Source organism: Globicephala melas, chromosome 11 (assembly GCF_963455315.2).
Source record: "Globicephala melas chromosome 11, mGloMel1.2, whole genome shotgun sequence".
NCBI classification, from domain to species: domain Eukaryota; kingdom Metazoa; phylum Chordata; class Mammalia; order Artiodactyla; family Delphinidae; genus Globicephala; species Globicephala melas.
In genome coordinates this window covers 9,642,125-9,669,052 of record NC_083324.2, presented here as the reverse complement: position 1 = coordinate 9,669,052, position 26,928 = coordinate 9,642,125, and the positions used below count along the sequence as shown (strand labels likewise).

The 26,928-nt window shown below is 39.0% G+C and overlaps 1 protein-coding gene across 13 annotated transcripts in view; it reads left to right on the top strand.

Moving 5' to 3' along the window:
- The window catches only part of GRM7 (glutamate metabotropic receptor 7), an 858,094-nt gene that overhangs the window by 103,363 nt on the left and 727,803 nt on the right, over positions 1 to 26,928 (top strand). The window lies entirely within an intron of this gene.

Sequence of the window (26,928 nt, the reverse complement as noted above, 5' to 3'; positions counted from 1 at the left end):
GGAGAGGACTGTGTTTTATATTGAAATTATACTTTGATCTGTCAGGATACATGGTACAAGGAAGTCAGTGGGGAGAAAAAAGAACGTAGCATGTAAAAACCAATTATAAGACATAATTTTGTCTATAATTTCACTTTTTTTTCTTTCACCACTACAAAGGAAATCTATTCATTTATTTTTTAAGCAGCTTTATTGAAGTACAATTGGCATACAGTAAACTACACAGATTTAAACGGAAAGTTTTGATAATGTTGACATACATATACACCTGTAAAAACATCATAACAACCAAGATAATGAACATATCTATCACCTATTCCCCCAATTTCCTCATGCTCCTTTATAATACCACCTTCTGCCCCTTTCTCCTCCCATCCCAGGAAACCATTGATCTCCCTTCTGCCATTTCACATTAGTTTGCAATTCCTAGAAATTTATATAAATGAAGCATACGGCACACACCCCTTTTTTCTGGCTCCTTTTACTCAACAAAATTAAAAGTCTTTGTGTGGACGTGTGTTTTCTTTCAGTTAAATACACACCTAGGAATGAATGAATAGGTCATATGGTAGATCTATGCCTAACTTTCTAAGAAACTGACAAACTGGGTTCCAAAGTGGTTGTACCATCTTGCCAAGACTTGGTATGGTCATAGTTTTCTTATAATTTTACCTTTTAAATTATGGTACCGTGTAACTGACTTTGGTGTATAGTTCTTTGAATTTAACACATGTATATATCCATGGAAACAGCACCACAGTCAGGATACAAAACAGCTACATTACCCTCCAGAAAAACCCTCCCTCATGCCATCCCTTTATAGTCAGATTCTTCTCCAACTGCTCACCTCGAGCAACCACTTATCTGCATCACTATAAAAAATTTTGTCCTTTTGAGAATGTCATATCAGTGGAAGCATACAGTATGAAACTGGCATTTTCCACTCAGCATAGTGCCTTTGAGATTAATCCAAGTTGTTGTGTGCATTTCTAGCTTACTCTTTTGTTGCTGAGTAGTATTCCATTTAAGGATATACCACAGTTTGTTTATTCCTTCACCCGTAAAGAGCATTTGGGTTGTTTCCAGTTTGGGGATAGTGCACATAAAGCTATTAGGAACATTCATATACAGAATTTTGTATCAATATACTTTTTCATTTTCCTAGAGTAAATACTCAGAAATGGAATTGTTTACTTTGCCGTTTGAAAAAAATTGGTGGGCAGAGTTATTCTTTAATGATTTCTAGTTATCGAATCCTCTCTACTTTTCCTTTAGAAATTCTTCTTTTGTTGATTCTTTGCACTCAATATGCAAAAATGAATTGCAAAGGCAATAGGCTAGAAAATGTAGGCACAAACTCAAACCACTAAAAAGTGACACATATCTCTGACTATCCAAGAATATTGGGGAAGAAAACTTGCCAAGTTAATTAATAAAAATGGAAAAATGATAAACTGTGAATAGTTCATTTTCAGGATAATACTTTCAGAAAAATTAGATCTGGCATTTCCATGCTGGGGGTAGAGCAGGAACTGACATAAACCCACTGAGGAAAACGTCTAGGGTTTCTGTGGTTAGGAATCTTTATGGATTGTGTAGAAAGAAGCGTTTACTCTGCTTAATGGTTTCAGAACGTTGATTGGTCAAGAGTAATAAAGGGACACATCAATGACCCTGTGTGAATTAGGTGTTTACTGAGGGCCTCATTGTTCAGCGTAATTCTCGTACATAAAATGAGCTCAAGGTTTATTCCAAAAAACAAAGTTTCATGTTTTGACAGAGCCTTACAAACCGGTAAATGATTGTGGAATAATTCTCTTTTCTGGTTTGACATTGAAAAATGCAGTTCATTTACTAGTTAAGCATCGTGGAAGAAACCACTTTTACAGAATTCTTGTTTGTAGACTTAAATGAGTTAAACTTTTTCTACAATTCTACTCTCAAATGATTTTTTTTTTTTAGTTTCCAGTTTTCTGAGTGCCAAAAAATGATAGATTTCACTAAAAAGACTATCTCATTTAATCTATAAAACTACCAAAATAATCCTTGCATGGTTTGTTTTCTTCTCTTATCGTAACAAGGAGTTTCTACCAAGCATAGGACAGTGACAGGTGGACACTTCCATGGAATAACCTAAGGACAAATCAAAGCTCACCTGCTCAGAAATATTTCTCTTGTTTCTCTGCCACATTTGGTATTGGAGGAGTTTTAGACAGTCTTTAAGACATTATCTCTAGTTCTGCTAAAATAGACATCAGTGCATTAGCACCTTGTCTTGGGGACAGTACAGCCTTCTGATTAAGAAGGTGAATTATAAATCCAGGAGCTCAATGAATGTAATTATATTATCATTATTATTATTAATTCCATCAGTTAGACCCGTGTCATGACAAAAAGCAGAGTGCACAAGAGTTGGGGAGAAGGAATAGTATTTCATCAGTGCAGTTAAAGTCTCTTTCATTAATAATCCTCCTGTCTCGTATATATCTTAACTCTTTTAAAAGCTGATGTGTTACAATGACAGTCCTTATTAAGGAGTAGAGAGACTTCATTCCATCAGCATTTACTGAATTCTTCAGTAACCTATTTTCATTAATGATTAATTGCCAGGTATTCTATAGTAATCATAGCAGAAGTTGCCATATCTATGCTGCAGAAATTAACTTTTTTCTTCATGAATCTCCTTTCATTCCCCCACATCCATCCCACACCCACTGTGAACACGTCTACATCCATTTTTTGGTGATACAAATGTTCTTCTGGATAAGGCAGTCACCCTGAATGGTTTTTTTTAGCCATTATGGAGGGAAATTGTCAAAGAACCCTTGTGGTACACTGTCACATCCTGATGATGGTTATGAGGTCAGAGTTTGGCAGAAAATAAAGTGCAAGAAAAGTAAGGTCATAGACTGTTGAGAAGCTGTTTCTGGAGTAGAATTAAGCCTTTTCCCATTGGGACCTAGAAAGTAGGCTGCTGACTTCATGTATTGTATCATGATGCATCTGCTTGTGCCAAACAGTCTGTGTGTCTGTTTAGAGAAGAAAAGCAGCCCATTTCAGTTCCTCACCTTTTTCTTCAGCTTCAGACAGATCACAGAGGCCGAGACCACAGCTGGAGCCAAGGCTCACAACTCCCTGTGTTTCCATCATTCATCACATTTTCAGCATATGTTTCCAAACCACTTCACAAGCGTCATGTTGTTTAATCCCTACAATGCGTTTGTAGGTAAGCCCTATGGGTCCTGTCTTATAGATGGAGAAACTGAGGGGTTACATGACTTGACCTGTGTCACATGGCTCCCAGAAGGTAGACTGTGGATGTGGATCCCTACTTGCCCACTGAGGTTCATTTCTCTTTCCACTATTGCACAGCTGTTGGTGCTGAAGTGCAAAGAAAGGGATGCAGGTACTGGCAGAAGCACTTCTGTCTGTGTGCAGCAAGGGCATGTGTCAACTCTGGGAATGGGCTTGACTCCAAAGGGGTAAATTATAAAGATATATATATGGTACCTTAATATTTTTCTAAAATAATGTGTGAGAAGACCCTCCCCAGAGATGTTATCAAGACTCAAATTCATCTAGTTAAGGGCTTGCAAGACTCCAGTAATTCCACCATAAGCAATAATTTCATTCCCGAAACTGACTCCTTGTTTTCGTAGCTCTTTATGGTCACCCTCTTGAGGTTCATACCTGGCCTCTGCCTCACACCTGACTAGTTATTTCATGGTCATGGAATTAACCATGATGATTTTCTAAACTCTCTGTTTCTTCTCCTCTGAGCCGTCTGTCTGGAATAGCCTCTTGCCGTTTTTTACATGACCAGTGTCTGCTTGTTCATTAGAATGCCATTTTTCCAGGAAACCTGCCCTGGCTTCACCTGTGTGTGAGGGTAAGGGATCCTCTTTCACGTTTCATGGCCATTCTTCTCATATTTCCATCTTAGCACTCATCAGCCCACTGTCATTCACTTTTTTTTTTCTCTCTCATGAGTGAGTGACTGAGCTTCTGGACTAGAAGTATTATGCTTTTCATCTCCATACCTTCAATTCTTAGCATAGTTCCTGTTACTTAGTAAGCACTTAATAAATGCTAAGTGAATTAATAAATGACTACATGATGTCTTTTTCCAAAATTTGATCCTGGCCTGTTACTCAGTTAATTCTTCACATACTAAGATATAGTTTTGTGTCCTACCCTTCTCTCTTAAACCTGTTTTTTCTCGTTTGTTTTCCCTCTGTCCCTTCCTTCCCTTTCCATTCCATTCCCTTTTCTTTTACCTCCCTCGCTATTTGCCTTTCCCCCTCCTCCCTTCTAGCCTTCCTTCCTGCCTTACGGATAAGTGCCTTCTGAGCGCTCATTATGTGGTAGGAAAAGATATGAGTTCCACGTGAAAAATGAAGATGATTTCCCTGCATTTAGAGCACTAACATTCTAGTGGTAGTGGAGACTGACAACAAACAAATAGTAAAAAGAAAATAGTTTTAGAGCTTGTCATTGCTACAAAGAAATTCCAATTTGATAAACTTATGGAAAGTAGCTGACACTACATTAAACAAGGTGGGCAGGGAAGACTTCTCTAAGAACGAGCCAATTGAGCTGAAACTTGAGTGAGCTTCAGGTGTTCAAGGAGCAGAGAGGAGAGGAGTGGAAGTACATCGAGGTAAAGTTTGAGAGCTAGTCCAGGCTAGATCTTGCTAGTTAGTTGTAACCACTATTTCCTAAGTTCAATGGGAGGCCGGTAGAGAGACGTTGACGGGGAAGTGGCATGATCAGATTACCATATTTAAAATATGACATTGGCTGCTATATGAAAAGTGGAGTATTAGGGCCCAATACAGGAAGATTTCTGGAAGCAGAGAGACTGGAAGATGGCTATGGACATGGTGCAGGGAAGACCTGACAGTTGTCTGGGCCAGGTTGGTGATGATGACGGTGGAGATCATCTCCTTGATACTGTTGCTCCCTTTCAGAAGAACAATGTATCCTTAAAGGCCCATAGACTTAGAGTCCTTCCCTGCATGAATTGGCCCTGAGAATAAGTCTGGCACTTAGGGGAGCTGCAGTAATTCCAACTTTCATAGGTCAACATGGACCATTCTTTTAGGAATTAACAGCTGGACCTATGGGGTGGCCATCAGGAGTTCCAGCAGGCACCAGATGGACCCAGTGTTCTCCAAGAATTCTGTTCAATCACTGAGGGTATTATCTTTCTTAAAGCACTATGTTTATTTTCCTACAGACTGAGTCTCCTAATGACAGGTCTTAATATTATCCTTGTAATTATTATTATTTTTTTTTTAGTTTTTAAAACCTCTTTATTAAGGTATGATTGAAATAGAAAAATCTGTGTATTTTTTTTTTACATCTTTATTGGAGTATAATTGCTTTACAATGGTGTGTTAGTTTCTGCTTTATAACAAAGTGAATCAGTTATACATATACATATGTTCCCATATCTCTTCCCTCTTGCATCTCCCTCCGTCCCACCCTCCCTATCCCACCCTTCCAGGTGGTCAGAAAGCACTGAGCTGCTCTCCCTGTGCTATGCGGCTGCTTCCCACTAGCTATCTACCATACGTTTGGTAGTGTATATATGTTTACGCCTCTCTCTCGCTTTGTCACAGCTTACCCTTCCCCCTCCCCATATCCTCAAGTCCATTCTCTAGTACGTCTGTGTCTTTATTCCTGTCTTACCCCTAGGTTTTTCGTGACATTTTTTTTCTTAAATTCCGTATATATGTGTTACCATACGGTATTTGTCTTTCTCCTTCTGACTTACTTCACTCTGTATGACAGACTCTAGGTCCATCCACCTCACTTCAAATAAATCAATTTCGTTTCTTTTTATGGCTGAGTAATAGTCCATTGTATATATGTGCCACATCTTCTTTATGCACTCATCCAGTGATGGACACTTAGGTTGCTTCCATGTCCTGGCTATTGTAAATAGAGCTGCAGTGAACATTGTGGTACATGACTCTTTTTGAATTATGGTTTTCTCAGGGTATATGCCCAGTAGTGGGATTGCTGGGTCATATGGTAGTTCTATTTTTAGTTTTTTAAGGAACCTACACACTGTTCTCCATAGTGGCTGTACCAATTCACATTCCCACCAGAGTGCAAGAGTGTTCCCTTTTCTCCACACCCTCTCCAGCATTTTTTCTTTGTAGATATTTTGATGATGGCCATTATGACTGGCGTGAGATGATATCTCATTGTAGTTTTGATTTGCATTTCTCTAATGATTAATGATGTTGAGCATTCTTTCATGTGTTTGTTGGCAGTCTGTATATCTTCTTTGGAGAAATGTCTATTTAGGTCTTCTGCCCATTTTTGGATTGGGTTGTTTGTATTTTTGTTATTGAGCTGCATGAGCTGCTTGTAAATTTTGGAGATTACTCCTTTGTCAGTTGCTTCATTTGCAAATATTTTCTCCCATTCTGAGGGTTGTCTTTTGGTCTTGTTTATGGTTTCCTTTGCTGTGCAAAAGCTTTGAAGTTTCATTAGGTCCCATTTGTTTATTTTTGTTTTAATTTCCGTTTCTCTAGGAGGTGGGTCAAAAAGGATCTTGTGATTTATGTCATAGCAAGTTCTGCCTATGTTTTCCTCTAAGAGTTTGATAGTTTCTGGCCTTACATTTAGGTCTTTAATCCATTTTGAGCTTATTTTTGTGTATGGTGTTAGGAAGTGATCTAATCTCATACTTTTACATGTAGCTGTCCAGTTTTCCCAACACCACTTATTGAAGAGGCTGTCCTTTCTCCACTGTACATTACTCCCTCCTTTATCAACAGTAAGGTGACCATAAGTGCGTGGGTTTATCTCTGGGCTTTGTATCATGTTCTGTTGATCTATCTTTCTGTTTTTGTGCCAGTACCATACTGTCTTGATTACTGTAGCTTTGTAGTATAGTCTGAAGTCAGGGAGCCTGATTCCTCCAGCTCTGTTTCTCGTTCTCAAGATTGCTTTGGCTCTTTGGGGTCTTTTGTGTTTCCATACAAATTGTGAAATTTTTTATTCTAGTTCTGTGAAAAATGTCAGTGGTAGTTTGATAGGGATTGCATTGAATCTGTAGATTGCTTTGGATATTAGAGTCATTTTCACAATGTTGATTCTTCCAATCCAAGAACGTGGTATATCTCTCCATCTATTTTTATCATCTTTAATTTCTTTCATCAGTGTCTTATAATTTTCTGCATACAGGTCTTTTGTCTCCTTAGGTAGGTTTATTCCTAGATATTGTATTCTGTTTGTTGCAGTGGTATATGGGAGTGTTTTCTTAATTTCACTTTCAGATTTTTCATCATTAGTGTATAGGAATGCCAGAGATTTCTGTGCGTTAATTTTGTGTCCTGCTACTTTACCAAATTAATTGATTAGCTCTAGTAGTTTTCTGGTAGCATCTTTAGGATTCTCTATGTATAGTATCATGTCATCTGCAAACAGTGACACCTTTACTTCTTCTTTTCTGATTTGGATTCCTTTTATTTCCTTTTCTTCTCTGATTGCTGTGGCTAAAACTTCCAAAACTATGTTGAATAAGAGTGTTGAGAGTGGGGAACCTTGCCTTGTTCCTGATCTTAGTGGAAATGGTTTCAGTTTTTCACCATTGAGGACAATGTTGGCTGTGGGTTTGTCATATATGGCCTTTATTATGTTGAGGAAAGTTCCCTCTATGCCTACTTTCTGCAGGGTTTTTATCATAAATGGGTGTTGAATTTTGTTGAAAGCTTTCTCTGCATCTATTGAAATGATCATATGGTTTTCTCCTTCAGTTTGTTAATATGGTGTATCACGTTGATTGATTTGCGTATATTGAAGAATCCTTGCATTCCTGGAATAAACCCCACTTGATCATGGTGTATGATCCTTTTAATGTGCTGTTGGATTCTGTTTGCTAGTATTTTATTGAGAATTTTTGCATCTATGTTCATCAGTGATATTGGCCTGTAGTTTTCGTTCTTTCTGACATCCTTGTCTGGTTTTGGTATCAGGGTGATGGTGACCTCATAGAATGAGTTTGGGAGTGTTCCTCCCTCTGCTATATTTTGGAAGAATTTGAGCAGGATAGGTGATAGCTCTTCTCAAAATGTTTGATAGAATTCGCGTGTGATGCCATCTGGTCCTGGACTTTTGTTTGTTGGAAGATTTTTAATCGCACTTTCAATTTCAGTGCTTGTGATTGGTCTGTTCATATTTTCTATTTCTTCCTGATTCAGTCTTGGCAGGTTGTGCATTTCTAAGAATTTGTCCATTTCTTCCAGGTTGTCCATTTTATTGGCATAGAGTTGCTTGTAGTAATCGCTCGTGATCCTTTGTTTTTCTCTGGTGTCAGTTGTTACTTCTCCTTTTTCATTTCTAATTCTATTGATTTGAGTCTTCTCCCTTTTTTTCTTGATGAGCCTGGCTAATGGTTTATCTATTTTGTTTATCTTCTCAAAGAACAGCTTTTAGTTTTATTGATCTTTGCTATCGTTTCATTCATTTCTTTTTCATTTATTTCTGATCTGATCTTTATGATTTCTTTCCTCTGCTAACTTTGGGGTTTTTTTTGTTCTTTTCTCTAATTGCTTTAGGTGCAAGGTTAGGTTGTTTATTCGAGATGTTTCCTGTTTCTTAAGGTAGGATTGTATTGCTATAAAATTCCCTCTTAGAACTGCTTTTGCTGCATCCCATAGGTTTTGGGTTGTCGTGTCTCCATTGTCATTTGTTTCTAGGTATTTTTTGATATTGTCTTTGATTTCTTCAGTGATCACTTCGTTATTAAGTAGTGTATTGTTTAGCCTCCATGTGTTTGTATTTTTTACAGATTTTTTCCTGTAATTGATATCTAGTCTCATACTGTTGTGGTTGGAAAAGATACTTGATACAATTTCAATTTTCTTAAATTTACCAGGGCTTGATTTGTGACCCAAGATATGATCTATCCTGGACAATGTTCCATGAGCACTTGAGAAAAATGTGTATTCTGTTGTTTTTGGATGGAATGTCCTATAAATATCAATTAAGCCCATCTTGTTTAATGTATCATTTAAAGCTCGTGTTTCCTTATTTATTTTCATTTTGGATGATCTGTCCATTGGTGAAAGTGGGGTGTTAAAGTCCCCTTCTATGAATGTGTTACTGTCGATTTCCACTTTTATGGCTGTTAATATTTGCCTTATGTATTGAGTTGCTCCTATGTTGGGTGCATAAATATTTACAATTGTTATATCTTCTTCTTGGATCGATCCCTTGATCATTATGTAGTGTCCTTCTTTGTCTTTTCTAATAGTCTTTATTTTTAAGTCTATTTTGTCTGATATGAGAATTGCTACTCCAGCTTTCTTCTCATTTCCATTTGCATGGAATATCTTTTTCCATCCCTTCACTTTAAGTTTGTATGTGTACCTAGGTCTGAAGTGGGTCTCTTGTAGACAGCATATATATGGGTCTGGTTTTTGTATCCATTCAGCTAGTCTGTGTCTTTTGGTGGGAGCATTTAATCCATTTACATTTAAGGTAATTATCAATATGTATGTTCCTATTCCCATTTACTTAATCGTTTTGGGTTCGTTATTGTAGGTCTCTTCCTTCTCTTGTGTTTCTTGCCTAGAGAAGTTCCTTTAGCATTTGTTGTAAAGCTGGTTTGGTGGTGCTGAACTCTCTCAACTTCTGCTTGTCTGTAAAGGTTTTAATTTCTCCATCAAATCTGAATGAGATCCTTGCTGGGTAGAGTAATCTTGGTTGTAGGTTTTTCTCCTTCATCACTTTAAATATGTCCTGCCACTCCCTTCTGGCTTGCAGAGTTTCTGCTGAAAGATCAGCTGTTAACCTTACGGGGATTCCCTTGTGTGTTATTTGTTGTTTTTCCCTTGGTGCTTTTAATATGTTTTCTTTGTATTTAATTTTTGACAGTTTGATTAATATGGGTCTTGGTGTGTTTCTCCTTGGATTTATCCTGTATGGGACTCGCTGTGCTTCCTGGACTTGATTAACTATTTCCTTTCCCATATTAGGGAAGTTTTCCAGTATAATCTCTTCAGATATTTTCTCAGTCCATTTCTTTTTCCCTTCTTCTTTTGGGACCCCTATAATTTGAATGTTGGTGCGTTTAATGTTGTCCCACATGTCTCTGACACTGTCCTCAGTTCTTTGCATTCTTTTTTCTTTATTCTGCTCTGCAGTAGGAATTTCCACTATTTTATCTTCCAGGTCACTAATCCGTTCTTCTGCCTCAGTTATTCTGCTATTGATCCCTTCTAGAGTTTTTTTAAATTTCATTTATTGTGTTGTTCATAGTTGCTTGTTTCATCTTTACTTCTCCTAGGTCCTTGTTAAATGTTTCTTGCATTTTCTGTATTCTGTTTCCAAGATTGTGGATCATCTTTACTATCAATATTCTGAATTCTTTTTCAGGTAGACTGCCTATTTCCTCTTCATTTGTTACGTCTGGTGTGTTTTTACCTTGCTCCTTCATCTGCTGTGTGTTTTTCTGACTCCTCAGTTTGCTTATCTTACTGTGTTTTGGGTCTTCTTTCTGCAGGCTGCAGGTTCGTAGTTCCCATTGTTTTTGATGTCTGTCTCCAGTGGCTAAAGTTTGTTCAGTGGGTTGTGTAGGCTTCCTGGTGGAGGGGACTAGTGCCTGTGTTCTGGTGGATGAGGCTGGATCTTGTCTTTCTAGTGAGCAGGTCCACGTCTGGTGGTGTGTTTTGGGGTGTCTGTGGCCTTACTATGATTTTAGGCAGCCTTTCTGCTAATGGGTGGGGTTGTGTTCCTGTCTTGCTAGTTGTTTGGCAGGCATAGGGTGTCCAGCACTGTAGCTTGCTGGTCGTTGAGTGAAGCTGGGTGCCGGTGTTGAGATGCAGATCTCTGGGAGATTTTTGCCGTTTGATATTACGTGGAGCTGGGAGGTCTCTTGTGGACCAGTGTCCTGTAGTTGGCTCTCCCACCTCAGAGGCACAGCACTGACTCCTGGCTGCAGTACCAAAGAGCCTTTTATCCACACGGATCAGATCACAAAAAGAGGAAAAGAGGAAAAAATAATAAATCTTGCTCTCAAAGTCCACCTCCTCAATTTGGGATGACTCGTTGTCTATTCATGTATTCCACAGATGCAGGGTACATCAAGTTGACTGTGGAGCTTTAATCTGCTGCTCCTGAGGCTGCTGGGAGAGATTTCCCTTTCTCTTCTTTGTTCGCCCAGCTCTCGGGCGCTCCGCTTTGGATTTGGCCCCGCCTCTGCGTGTAGATTGCTGGAGGGCATCTTTTCTTTGCTCAGACAGGACGGGGTTAAAGTAGCCGCTGATTCGGGGGCTCTGGCTCACTCAGGCCGGGGGGAGGGAGGGGTACGGAGTGCAGGGCGAGCGTGCGGTAGCAGAGGCCGGCGTGACGTTGCACCAGCCTGAGGCGCGCCGTGCGTTCTCCGGGGGAAGTTGTCCCTGAATCCCCGTACCCTGGCAGTGGCGGGCTGCACAGGCTCCCCAGAAGAGGGGTGTGGATAGTGACCTGTGCTCGCACACAGGCTTCTTGGTGGCGGCAGCAGCAGCCTTAGCATCTCATGCCTGTGTCTGGGGTCCGCACTTTTAGCCGCAGCTCGTTCCTGTCTCTGGAGCTCCTTTAAGCAGCGCTCTTAATCCCCTCTCCTCACGCACCAGGAAACAAAGAGGGTAGAAAAAGTTTCTTGCTTCTTCGGCAGATCCAGCCTTTTCCCCGACTCCCTCCTGGGTAGCTGTGGTGCACTAACCCCTTCAGGCTGTGTTCACCCCTCCAACCCCAGTCCTCTCCCGGAGCGCTCGAGCCTCAGCTCCCAGCCCCGCCCGCCCCAGCGGGGGAGCAAACAAGCCTCTTGGGCTGGTGAGTACTGGTTGGCACCGATCCTCTGTGCGGGAATCTCTCCGCTTTGCCCTCTGCACCCCTGTTGCTGTGCTCTCCTCCGTGTCTCCGAAGCTTCCCCCCTCTGCCCCCCACAGTCTCCGCCCACGAAGGGGCTTCCTAGTGTGTGGAAACCTTTCCTCCTTCACAGCTCCCTCCCACTGGTGCAGGTCCTGTCCCTATTATTTTGTCTCTGTTTATTCTTTTTTCTTTTGCCCTACCCAGGTACATGGGGAGTTTCTTGCCTTTTGGGAGATCTGAGGTCTTCTGCCAGCATTCAGTAGGTGTTCTGTAGGAGTTGTTCCACGTGTAGATGTATTTCTGGTGTATCTGTGGAGAGGAAGGTGATCTCCGCGTCTTACTCTTCCGCCATCTTCACCCTCTCTGTCTGTTATCCTTGTAATTATTAACTCTAAAAACTTAAAGAATCAGCACTTTTCAGCTCTAGCTCAGGTATACAGTGTAAAATATACCTACTGTATTTTCTCTTTTTTTTCATACTACAACTTTATAATGTTTTATATCATTTTTTCCCATTTCCCTTAACCGTGCCAGAGACTGACGTCTTAAAATTTTCATTTGCACATCTTCCAAACAGCACATTCTCCTACTGTGCCAAATTTTCCTTTTGGACTCTAAGTTCAAATTAGTTACATTTTATGTCTTTTTAATTGCAAATTATCGTGGAATTTGGCAATGTCTTCACCCCACACACACCAAAGGTAGGATTGTTGTTAGGCCATGTAAATAAATGTTCCTAAGGCAGTGTTTCCCAAAAACTCAAGTTGATCCTTGAGATATTAATAGATGTTATTGCCAGATAAAGCTCCTGGTTTCCTGTCATTTAAAGAAAAAATATTTTATATCGTAGTATATTTTACAATGTTTTGTTAGTTTCAGTTGCACAGCAAAATGATCCAGTTATACATACACATATATCTATTCTTTCTCTGATTGTTTTCACATATAGCTTATTTCAGAATATGAGAGTTCCCTGTACTATACAGTAGGCCCTTATCGATTATCCATTTTATATATAGTAGTGTGTATATGTTAATCCCAACCTCCTAATTTATCCCTCCTACCCACTTTTCTCTTTTGATAACCGTCGCCAATTATTAGAGAAATGCAAGTCAAAACCACAATGAGGTATCGCCTCACATCGGTCAAAATGGCCATCACCAAAAAATCTACAAACAATAAATGTTAGAGAGGGTGTGGAGAAAAGGGAGCCTTCCTGCACTGTTGGTGGGAATGGCAATTGGAGCAGCCACTGTGGAGAATAGTATGGAGATTCGTTTAAAAAGTAAAAATAGAGCTACCATATGCTCCAGCAATCCCAGTCCTGGGCGTATATCTGGAGAATTCTTATCATTTCTTTAATGGTAGTTTAACCAAAATCCACTTTCTTTAGGAAGAGGTTTCTTGAATCCTTCTGAATGCAGACATACTCTGAAGCTCTCTTAAGTGGGCGTGGGCTGGGGTAGAATGTACCACATTTCTCAAAGTAAATTCACAAGATAACCCTTTTTTTTGTGGTACGCGGGCCTCTCACTGTTGTGGCCTCTCCCGTTGCGGAGCACAGGCTCCGGACGCGCAGGCTCAGTGGCCATGGCTCACGGGCCCAGCCGTTCCGCGGCATGTGAGATCTTCCCGGACCGGGGCACGAACCCGTGTCCCCTGCATCGGCAGGCAGACTCTCAACCACTGCGCCACCAGGGAAGCCCAAAGAGAACCCTTTTACACAAAGCTTTTAGAAGTAACAGTCAGTGGAATACACATTTGGAAATACCATCTGAAGGTGTTTATTTGTTCCAAAAGCAGTTTGGAAGCTTATTCTTTGGTCCAGAAGAAATAATATACTTTTATCATTTCATGCACTTTATATACTTAATCTCATCTGCTCATGCTTTTAACAGTACTTAGATCAACATAGAATAGTAAGTCCACAACATATGGAATTTTTAAAAGGCTACTGTACTCGCAGAGGAAACTCAGAGCCATTAGCGTGCGGTGAATTGCCTGTGGTGACATAGCTGGTTAGGGGAAGGACCCAGTATTTTATTCCTTATTCTGTAGTTTTAACTGCTGTGTTCTGGCTACAATAAATGAGTGTAAAACCTATGCTTATCTCAGACTTCCTTCCTCCTGTCAGCACCTCTCTTCCTTTTTCCAAATTCTTACTGTGGATCATACCACTGTTAACAGTCATGATGACAAATATATAAGATATCTAAAACGGTTATAAGGGGAATTGACCAAACCTAAGAAACTAGGAGTGAATGTGGATAAGGAAAAGTTCCATACTTTGTGTTCAAAGTGTCGGTAGCTCATATGACTTGAGGAGTGTCATTGGTTAGAAGGACGCCAGGGTTTTAATTGATCATTCACTCAGTATGAATCATCAGTGTAACAGAGCTGCGAGAAGAGCTAATGTTATCTTGGAATTCATGACCAGAAATATAGTTTCCAGAATAAAAGAGGAAGACTCATAAGTGCTAATGAGTCTTATCCTGGAACACTGACGAAACATTGAGAAATGTGAATAGCAGTTGCTTCCATTTATCTTCAGAGATTCTCATGCCTAAGTTGCTCTTTTTCTGTGACGTCCAAGAGCACACGGTGCCAGCTGACTCTCCATTTCCTCTCTGATTACCTATATTCCTTCGTTCCTAAAAGGCTGTATCTAACAGAACCGTTAATCGTTTATGCTAGCAGAGGGCATCCCTTGGACTTCTTGGTAGCTAGATACAGGCAGCCCTTCCCAACTTCCTCTTTTTTTATTTGCGGTACGCGGGCCTCTCACTGTTGTGGCCTCTCCCGTTGCGGAGCACAGGCTCCGGACGCGCAGGCTCAGCGGCCATGGCTCATGGGCCCAGCCGCTCCGCAGCATGTGGGATCTTCCTGGACCGGGGCACGAACCCGTGTCCCTTGCATCAGCAGGCGGACTCCCAACCACTGCGTCACCAGGGAAGCCCCCAACTTCCTCTTTTATTTTGAATTCCTTGAAAACTGAAGGCAGGTGGTGGGATTCTGGATTTAATGGTTATTTTGCCAAAATCTCTGAACGATGCTGGTTCTCTAGCCATATGTTTTAGTCCATTGCTTTCTTGATATTTAAAAGTTTCATGAGAAGAAAATTAAAAAAGCAAGCGAGCAAAGAAATCTAATGGCACAATTTCATGGACTCTTTCAGGGGGGTCCAAAAATGGGGATCATTTTATTTTTTAAGGTTTATTAATTCTGGAATGGGAGATTGTAATTAAGAATTACCTAGAATAAAGGAGACACTTTTTTTTTTTTTGCTCATTTTTCTCCCAAATAGCAGGCATCCAAGACATTTAAAAGTTACTACTATTATCCCTGTTTTAAAGTTACTAGTGTGGAACATAGACATATTAATAAATATTTTGTTTCCTTAATTTTTTCATTTAAGGGGAAACTGAAAGAGGGTTCAGAGAGGTGGAAACAGGAAAGTGGAGAGGAGGTACTGTCGCCTAAACAAAGGCAGAAGTGGAAAGACAAGTAGTGGGAGATTAGGCGCATAGCTACAAATTGAGATGCATGATAGTTTTGAAAATGAGCATTTGTTAAAAAAAAAATTGGTCTTAATCTTCCTTCCCTGCCTCGTCCATCATGCTGTGTGTTCTTTTACATAATTTACTACTATTCAGTAAACTCAATTAAACAAGTATTTATAGAGTCTCCATACATGCCAGATAGTCCATTGATTATTTGGAGTCTGCAAAGATAAGTATTTAACCTGAAACCACCTACAGTCAAGTGGTAGAGATGCTTCACATATACAAATAAGTGAAACGCAACGCAGAACTGGCCAGACGTCACCAAAGCAGGAAGAAATTGCCTTTGGGGTCTCATAAGTGGGTTATGTCGGTGCTTCATATCAGTAAGGCTGCCAACAGGGAACAGAATCCAATTCAGATAATTCAAAAAACTTTAATGAAGGAACTATTTTTAGAGGTCTGGATAGGTTCAACGGAACTAACAAGGGATGTCGAAGGTGCAGAAGTAGCAATCACAGGAAGCTATCAGCCCTAAAGGGGCCAGGAAAGGAAACAGTTTTCTGAAGCCAGGTAAGGGGTGGAGGCGTGGAGGAGACCTCCTCCACAGGAGCTGGAGTCATCAGGAAAAGCAGCCACCACCAGAGAACATGGCCTCAAACAAGGAGAGAGTCAGGAAGAAATACCTCCAGCTCTCTTTCTTCCCAGAGAGTTGCTGCTCCACACCATTGGCCAAAGGCAACTCACACTCAGCCGATGTGGGAGGCTGGGTAATGAGGTCAGCGTCCTGGAACACAGATCAGAACAGGGAGGGATAGAAGAGAGATCTAAGGATGAGGAAGCAGACAGAGAGCCTTGGTGGGGTATCAAAAAGGAGCAGGTCACATAATGATACAAGCCTTGGAGCTTAATGACATGGTTAATATCAGGGGAGGGCATTCCCAGGGGTGTGAACAGATTGACAAGAGGCAAGGAAGTATAAAGTAAGAGACATTAATAAAGCTTGGCCACTTTATGTCTAATACGGGTCCTAAAATATATGGCATGTGTCAGGTCAGTGGTCTTGAAAGGAGATGGAGGGAAGCCTTAGATGCCTAGCTGGATGGTTTGTACTGTGGCTGGTAGTCAGATGCTTTTGACTTAAGAAGAATAGCATGTTGGAACAAGTAATCTAGTGTCACAAAGGACAGCTTGGTGGTGTAGACAATGTATGTGGAGAAACCAGCCAGGAGCATATTGTAGTGTTCAAGGTTAGCAATTACGTTGGTCTGAAAAAGATGTTGGCAGTGGGGACAAAACAGGAAATTATGGTTCTTGAGCTGACAGGGTTTAGCGATGGATTAGATAGAGAAGGAGATGTAGGAATAAAGGCTTTGAAGCTGGTGATCTGTGTTATACCCTGACACAAGGAAGAAAGTCAGCAGCAGGAAGATTGAGGGAGGAAGCAATGAATTCATTTCCTGTTACTTGTTGTGAGGTGATAATTTGGAAATGGGTTGAGGCTTGAAGTTGTAGATTTGGGAGTCAGTTGCATAGCAATGGTAGCTGCTGAAGAATGACTAGGTAGTCAAGAATAGAAAATAACATTATTAGTGGAAATTTGGTGAGTGACATCTTAGTAAATGTGATCCTGTAAAGAGATTTTAATACGATATGTAGAAAGAATTACTTTGAGGTAGAAGAAGAAAGGGGGAAAATATTGGGCCATTGGAGTCCATGAAAAGAGGCATGTTCAAGGTAAAATATTTCTGAGTAATATTTTATTTTCTCTGACTGGGAAAAGACTGTTGGACTGGGTAGTTACGTAAATTACTCTTCCAGAGACCTTGATGGTCAAGGAGCAGCATGAACGGAGACCAAATGCAGGGATGTGATAGGGGAGGAATGTGATTTTGTTTTTCTGGTAAAGGAGACATGAGCATGTTTACAGGGATAGGGGAAGCAATTTTCTTTTCTTTTTTTTTTTTTTTTGGTGATACGCGGGCCTCTCACTGTTGTGGCCTCTCCCGTTGCGGAGCACAGGCTCCGGATGTGCAGGCTCAGCGGCCATGGCTCACGGGCCCAGCCGCTCCGCGGCATGTGGGATCTTCCCGGACCAGGGCACGAACTCGTGTCCCGTGCATCGGCAGGCGGACTCTCAACCACTTCGCCACCAGGGAAGCCCAAGCAATTTTCTTATTCTCATGTTTTCTACCTGCTTCTGTGTAAATGGAACAGTGTTTGTCATCCTAAATAAAATTTGTTAACGATATACTAAGAGTCCAAAGGATGGAGACACTACTTCCTTAAATTGACCCAATGAGTAATTAAATTGCCATAATATCCCAGTACTTGAAATAAAAAGCTAAAGTTCTTTTTTTTTTTCTGTTGAAAATCGTAAAGGAAACGTTTTAAAGGACACTGGTAGAACATTTATCCTGGACATATAATTTTTTTCTTTAAAACATCACAGTTTTTTTTAAAGACAGCTTCTTGCTGAGTATGATTTTTATTTTTGTGGACCGTGGCCAGTGATAGTAACATAAAATATCTTTTTAAATATCATAGCCCCTGATACATATGGTAATTGTTTAAAAAATACCTTATAGTATTTTTCTGAGGTCTTTTATAGTGAAATTATGTGTCTGGATGGCTGAGTTTTGTATTTATTTGTTTAGAAGGAGATTTTCTTTAAGGATGTACAGTTACTATTTCTGGTTCTCCCCACCCAGAGCACTCAGGTTATAGTTCCCACCATCTTGACCTCAGTCAGTGTTACATAACTTGCTTTGTCTAATGAAAAGTAAGCAAAAGAGATGCATTTAAGACTTGGTGTACACTTTCCCATGATCTTTTCCCCTTTGGTTAATCCGTGTTGGCATCTTAAAAGGATAGAGATTCTCTCATCCTGGAATCCTCATTGAGCATAGTTTCTGTCAGTCAGCAGTCTATGTTCTTCATGAAACATTGTGATAAAAAAAAAAAAAAAAACAAAAACTTTGTTGCTGTGAGCAGAGGTCACCAAACTTTCCCTGAAGAAGACAGGATAGTAAATAGTTTTGACTTCGTGGGTCATACAGCTTCTGCCACAACTATGCAACTCTGCCATTGTAGTACAAAAGCAGTCATGGGCAATAAGAAAAAAAAATGAGCATGGCTCTGTTTCAATAAAACTTTATTTATCAAAGCAGGCAGCAGCCAGATCCACCCTGCAGGCCATATTTTAATAATACGTACTTTAAACCATGAGTTATTGATTTTGTTATAGCAGCATGACCTAGTCTATACTGTCTGATACATACCAGAGGAATGTTGAGGTCTGAAGAGATACAGTGGCAATTTGTGTTTCTCTGTTAGAATATTTGTTAAAAAGGGATCACGTGAAATTGATTTGGGTTCAGATCTTTACTTAATCTGACTGAGTCATATCAGGAATCAAAGAAATAGAGAAATAAAAATTGCATAGAAGAGTTATTTTTTTAAAAAAAGGTGCGAACATTTAGAAATTTTCATCAAAATAAAACACATAAAAGAGTACACCCAAAGAAAGTCACTGTGAGAGGCTACAGTGAAGGCCAGAGAATAGCACCTAGGGAACATATTATGTCTAACCAAGGGTCCATGGGGAGAGATTTCCTCACTTCTTCCATATCATTTAAACCCTAATACAAATGAAATTTGAGTTCAAATGATAATTTTTCAGGTCTAGAAAGAACCAAAAATAGGCTTCTGGGACACTAGTAACTTTCTACTTCTCAAGTTCACTGCCAGTCGTATAGTTGTGCTCTCTTTGTAAAAATGCGTCTAGCTGCATATTTGCAACATATGTCCTTTTCTGCACATATGTTATACTTAAATAAAAATATTTTAAATGAATGATTTAATGAACTAAAGTGAGGGAAATCATTTCTGAAATATTACATAATAAATGCACAGTCTGGTTTTAAGAGTGATTTATAAAGCATGACTGTTATGTCAGTAAACTTCAGCTTTCTATAAACCAGTCAGTGGCTCTCTGGGCAATGTTACATTTGTGAATTGGCTCCTGAACTCCCTTATTTTCTAAAAAAGTGCTTCTCTTGGTCAACCTCACAACTATTGGATATCTCTTTGGTGAGAAAAATGCACCAAATTTTCTCCTTCCATTAATAGTGAGAGTCATCTCAGTCCAATTTGTTACATTCCTCACATTTTCTGTCACAAAGGCAAAGGGTCTCTTCCTTCCCTTCAGGCTTTATGTCTTACCTCCTGTCTCTCATTTACGTGGCTGATTTCCTGCTTCAGAAGTCTGAGTCAAGGATTCCTTATGGGAGCTGAGAGGTTCTTATTCACCACAATCAAAATCCGTGGCAAACAGACCCAGGGAAGAGGTGCACACAGAGGCAGGTTGGAAGGAAGATTGTCCACTTGATTCCCTGGCCTATAAATAGTCTAAAGCCGCATGAAATGGCTTCAGAATAAAGAAATATACATATACCTTCAACAGAGTAACAAGTTGTGATTAAAAAACAAAAGCAGATATGTCAGTAATTTTAGAATCCTGTTTTTAATTATCTTTTCTCACTGTAAGAGTAAAAATTTTAATATGCACATAATTAATTCATTATTCCATAGCTGTTTTATTCTCTGTCTCTTTTTTATTTAACCTAGTTTTATTAGCCATATTGGACAATTAATATTTTCTTGGTCTGGTGCCATGAATGAGGTTGCTTTTCTACAGGGATAATTTATTTTATCTCCTTTTAATAGAAACTTTGGCTTAATATCTTAGTAGCTTAAGTGAATATGATTATGTTTTTTTGAAAATAGGATGTATTAATTTCATTTTCAAATTAAACTTCAGAACATAATATGCACTTTGAATAATAAACTGCATTAATTTCATTATGCACTATATGAGCATAGTAGAGTGGCTTACATAATACTTTTGAAGATCTCTCTTACGTTAAAGTTTTTCATAATAATTTTTCATCAGCATGAATATATCTACAAAAAATAATGATATGGGGTTTGACATTTTACAAAGCACATTTCAAAGTTCCTAAGTATAATAGGAAAAGGATGGGCTAGAAGTAGAATTCATAAGAACTCCATTTGATTTCCATCTGTACCACTAGTTTGCGCTGTGGTTTGGAGCAACTTAGTTTCTCTGAACCTCAGTTTCCTTATACATATAACAAATACAAATTCCTACCTCACATAGTATTGTCTGAAATAAATGGAATAGTTTGTTCTTGCATTCAGTACATGGTCCTGTCTCTTGTCCTTCAAAGATATTATCTCCTTTAAGTTGCACAATAGTCCTATTGGAAGATGATTATTGCAGTCAGCTGCTTTAATGAACAGTCCTCAAATCTTGCTGGCTTACAACCACAAGTGTATTCTAAATAGGCCAGCAGCTATAGACTGACATATTTCCACATCTCTCTTTTTTTGGGACTCAGGCTTACGTAGTGGCCACTATTTGGCATGGCAGTTTTCATGGAGTGGGAAAAGCAGGGGACAAAGCCAGACTTTTGCTTGAACATGGTCTGTGACACCTCTGCTCACGTTTCATTGGCCAGAGCAGGTCACATGATGGAGTCTAACAGGCAGGGATGTGTACACTGACTACGGGGGTCCTTCAAGGCATATGTCAATGGGGAAGAAAAAGAGAACCAACAATGGGGAATAATGTAATATTCCCCATTATATTACCAGTTATGCAATGCTCAGTGCAGTAATGGCCTTTTCCTAAAGTTCTAATCAAGTGATGGTGGTAACGGATACCCTAGCCTTCAACATAACTCAAAATTAAGTTAAAAAATATAATAATACACATAAAAAACTATTGGAGATTTTGTAGTCACGCAGATCTTTATAAAAACTGTGTGTGTGTACCTGTGAATATGGTGTAGTTTGAGGGAGGGACATACATGTTAATTTTATCTATGTGTAATTTATAGATAAGCTAGTTAATTATGAATTTTTTTGTAGATCTTTTAAGACCAAATGAAAAAAACATATCTATTTGTAAACCAGCAAATAGGCTCTTCCCATATATGAAGAACAGCTTGTTTCAGAGTTTAAAATATAATAAGACTAACTTTTAAATTGAACTGAAAAAAGTATAAGTTGCAGATAAATTGAGTACTAGAATGGTATCACTTTTTAGACCTGAATTAAGGGCTTTAAAATTAACTTATTTTTGAACAAGTTGTGCTCAATGTAAGTTTCGTTTATTAATTTGTCTTTGGACCAGCTCTTTGAATGAAAAACATAATTATTTTAAAACTTTAGTTTTCACATTTATAGCCCTGCCTCAAACTTTTCTCTGCAATAAACATGAATTGCACCCCACTTGCGGGTAAAAGTCCCATCGGCATGTGGACTCACATTGCGCGGACTCGTACTGCAGTGTGTATTGAGTCCTCCAAACCAATAACTTATCTGAGATATTTAATTCATTTTAATCTTATATGTTTTTGATTAATGTTGGAAATAATCTTAAGTTATAGCCTCAATGTTCCTTTTTAATTAATGGGAAACATTCCAGACAATTGGAGAGACTCCCTTACATACCTATTGTTTTAGTTTTAAAAAAAAATTAGAAGTATGAAAAGACAAATAATTTGACTGGACCATTGAATCATTAAGAATTCTGAAGAAAGGCTAATACCTTGTGGATTAGAAGCACAGGCCCTGAATCTGACATACCTGCCTCATTTCTCATCTCACTCCACAACTTTCCAGGTTCGTGTTTGGGAAAGTTTGCATAGTCTTTGTTAGACTCAGTTTTGCCATCTGAAAAATAGAATAATGATAGGTTTGCTCTGATAATTAAATTAGAGCTAATGTGCCTAGTAGATAATGTTAATCATTAAATCATATCTTTTATGTTATCCACCATTTAACAGATTGTATGATGTTCAAACATAAAGAATCACTAATATACACATGTAAGATGCTTAAATGTATTTCAAATACATAAATGAAAGGCTATTATTGAATACCTACTTTATCCCGAGCACTCTAGCCACTTGGAGGTGTAGAGATGTGGGAAAAAAAGAAAAGAATGGTCCCTAGCCTAATGGTAGGGGCAGTAAGAGTTACAGTGTTCTGCATAGACAGACATTTCTTTGCACTACAGTGCTGTACAGTGATCTAACAGTTTTGGGTGGTCCTCAGAGAATCATACTATATAAAATCTGAGATACTGTTGGTAAACTAATATGAATTTTTCTCACTCTAAGACTGATACGTAGAAATGAGTCACTGAGCTAGTGATTGAGTCTAGGTCTCTGTTAAGCAGGTGCTTCATGTTTGTTTTATTTTGCAATTTTAGTTAAGTACTGGATGATTGCTATTGTAGCAGTAATTAATGTAATGTAGTACTGCAGTAATGATGTAATACAGTGCTATATGTATCTATTCCTGTGTAACAATCTACCCCTTAAAAGTAGCAGCTAAAAGCAACAATAAACATGTATTATTATTATTATTTCATATAGTTTCTGTGAGTCAGGAATAATTAGAGCTGTTTAACTGACTCAGGGTCCCTTATGAGGTTTTAGTCAAGATGTCAGCTCGTGCTGAAGGCCTGGCAGGAATTGGAAGATTCACTTATTAGACGGTACATTCACACGCCTGGCAAGTTAGCAGAGAAGTAGGAGAGAAGCTTCAATTCCTTGCTAGCTGCACCACTCCAGAGGGAAGCTTGAGCATCTTAACATCATGGTAGCCAGATTCCCCCAGTATAAGTGATCCCAAAGGGCTCAAGGCAGAAGCCATATAGAGTTTTATGATCCAGCCTTAGAAGTCCACTTCATCATGTATGCAGTACCCCATGCTTATACACGCAGCTATAGGCAATGAAGGAGGTGACAAAATGGGAGAATAAGTGAATGAGTAATAGGACATGAGGCTAATTGAGGGCCATCTTAGAGACTGTCTACAATAGTAAAAAATGAAAATAAGAATTACATGTTTGCAGTGTACTAAGATTAACTGGAAGGGTTTGAAACAAGTGAGGTGTGGTGAAAATACTCATTTTTTTATATTATATAACTTTGGGTAGAATTATAGAAGTAATAGGACAGATGTGCAATACTGAAAGGGTAAAAATTTTAAATAAAATCTGTTTAACTTATTAGTAATGAAAAACTTGAACTTTCCTTTGAAGACAAAGCTATTTTTAAGAACTAGATTAATACTTGAAATGGTTACATGAAATTTCTGATCAAGACATTTTTATGATGATCTCTTCATATTCTTGATAAGCATCTTTAACAAGAAATTTCATTCACACAAGTAGATAAGAAAATAATTAAATTCATTTTAGACCCATTTAAAAATTATACCAAATTAGGTTTAAAGATGGTAACAGCTCTTTCTTTTCAGTCTATTGTGATAATGTGAATGGATTTAAAATCCAGTCATATTTTTTCCATGTCAAGTGTTTCAAAATAATGAGGAAGCTCTAATTTACAAACTGCACTGTGCTGTTGGATTAGGAACTTAATGAGTTTGGATGCCCATATTAAAAAAAAAAAAAAGCCTCTAAAAAACACATCAGACCATGGACAGACAAATCAGCATACAAGAGGACTTAGATTTCAGGCAGCTGCCAGGAGTTGTGAGTACCAGGGACGCCTGCTTGCCATCCCCAGGCACAGTCTCCTCTACAGATTGCACTTCGGCTGCATGCTAGACTCTGTGAGCATCATGATCGTATACCTTGTACACACCAGGAGCCCCACATTCTGCAGCCAGCAGGCTGTTGACCTTGATGTCCAGGTGGCAGTTCACGTCCTTTGCCAAGTCTCCACGTCATGGTAGAACAGCAAATGCTAGATGTGGGTTTTCACTTTCACTGCCAGGAAGGGCCATGGGCTTTACAGTTTTCCTCAGTAGTTTCTCTCAGGGCTAGCTTCTTTGTAAGCCTAAAGACTCTCCCCATAGGTAGAGGTGAGTATCCCAGGAGATCTAGCCAAGTAGGCATTGGTTGACTCCACTTCCACCCAAGTAAAGGAAATCCACATCCTTGGACAGAGTCACTTATGGCACTCATGTAACATGTTAAGAGTCTGATAAATAAATTTTATCTTATAATCCAATTCTGACATCTTTAAAGTTCTGAAAGCATCTCAAACCTTTCAGTAATACTTACTGCATTTTATGAATGAACTTATATTCATTAGTAATATATGCTAATTTGGATATTCGAAGATATATTACATGTGCTTCTTGAAAATATTTTATGCTGTGGTTTTCTAACTTGGCTGATCATGAACCCATCTGGAAAGGTTTGTTTGTATGATTTTTAAAAAATGATGAGGAGGCATTGTTAGTTATGACTCTTGCACTAGCGAGTATCCAAAATTCAATTTAAATGTAAAAATCCAGGATTATTTCAGTTGTAGGAAACAGAAGCACCAAAAATGACATTAGAGTGTTTGCTGGCACCCTGCTGGCTCCGCGCACAGGCAGCAGCAGCAGGCTTACTTCTTACGTTCACACTCTGCTTAGCATAAAGAGGGTGTCTGTTTCCTAACAGCTCCAGCGAGGAGCTCAGTACTCAGTCTCATTTTCTTACTGCTCAGCCAGGCAGTGTGGTCAGTGGAGAGGAAGGCTCTGACTGGCCAGAACTCTGCCGTGTGCCCACTCGTGTAATGAAGAGTAGAGAGTCAATTCCATGCAAACCACACCACTGAGATCCAGGAGAGGCAGGCAGGATTCCTCAAAGGAAAAATGAAATGCTATAATCAGGAGAAATAGATACGTGGGGACCCTCCTACTCTCCCCTGCCCTGCAAATCTGTTATATGCACAAATCTGAATTTCAGAGGAGTAGGGCTTGGTTCTTTATTTTGAAAGAGTTCCCCAGGAATTTAGAAGCCACTGGTCTACTGTATGTTGTAGCCTTTATAATTTCTAGATAGCTAGAGTAACAGGCAGAAAACTAATTGGATCATTAATTCTTACTGAAGCTGAGTATATACCCTGAGCTTCAAAGTAACACCAATTAGATCACCAGAAAGTGTTTAAAGAGCACATCTCTATTTGGTATGAACCATAGTCTAAGAAACTGTCACTCAGCATAAATGTCCATTGGATAAATTCCTGTTAATATCATTTCTTGATGAGTTGATGTGCATCCTTGCTCCAGATTGAAGAGATTGCTCATCCAGTTGTCTTTGCATTTTTACTCTGGGTGCAAGGAAGGTCAAAGGAGAAGTTATTGTTTTGCCATAGTAATAGTCTTTGTGGCTGTTATATCCTTTCTACCCTTCTTCATAACTTTGTTATTCAGTGTTTCATATAACAATAATAACAGAAGACACACTAAATCATATTCAGAGGACAAATTTGCAAATCCTTATTAAATTAATTTTCATAACTAGAAAAATAATTTATAAAAATGTAACATTACATATACCCATCTATATGTATATGTATTTTTTTTTACACCTGAAAAGGCAAAAGGGACATTGATTTTCGTTCACTGACTTGAAGTATTTCTAATTAATTAAGGTAAACAAGCTTTTGTTTAGCATCTACTGTGTGTTAGGATCTGAAGAAAATATAAGGATAAAAAAGAGGTGACTCAAAAGATTTGACAAATATTACTGATCATTAAAACCTATGTAAATAACTTCAAACAATGCAGAATATCTCAGGGCATATAAGAGGGTCTGTTTATTAAGAATAACAAATCTTGACAGACAACTTGATAGAACTAATGTGACTATTATCTCTGGATAGGTTGAATATACTGCACAGAAGTATTTCATCTTGGGTCTCCAGCTCAGATGGTTTAGTGACAGTGTGGCCAGTGTTGAGAGGGCTCCTAACGGGGGCAGGTGACCTTCCCTGGACTCTTGGCTCTACCATTTAACAGCTGCTGTGTGTCCCTCATCAAGGTTCTTTGGCCCTTTGAGCTTCTGTTTCCCATCAATCAAATGGAAACGATGTCTGCACCTACCCTGTAGCGTGGTTACAAAGATTAAATGGCACAGTGTATATAAAACAGCAGAAGCCTTAATAGAAATATTAGTTATTGCTATTATTGGCTTTAGAGATCTACCCTGTAATTTTAACTTTTCTGTAGAAGATATTATATACCCCAAATAGAGATAATATCTGTTATCTTACTAACTCACAGAGACTCAAATAAGTATGTTAGCAAATCTCTCTCAATATTTGGTAGCATTCAAGGTCCCTAAGCACTGTCTCACATTCTCTTTACTTAACCAATTCCCAGTCACTGCACCTGTGCCTCAAAGTAGCCTCATGGCCTAAAATAAAAAAGTTCGGAATTACCAACTCCTGTCTGAGTTTGCTCTGCCCTGAAAAATTTGGCATATATTTTCCTCTTACTAGAAATTTTGATATTGTTTATAAAAAGGTTTTAAATTAGCTGATGCCCTACAAAAAGTTCAAGCTCATCCGTAGATTGTTCCTTTCTCGAGACAGAAAACACTAAGTGAGTTACATACAGTAGTTGGCAGTGGCTTCAAATTAAATCCAAACTGACACCGCACATAGTTTGTGACGGGTTTCAGAATTGGGAAGGAGACCATTTACTCATTAACTGA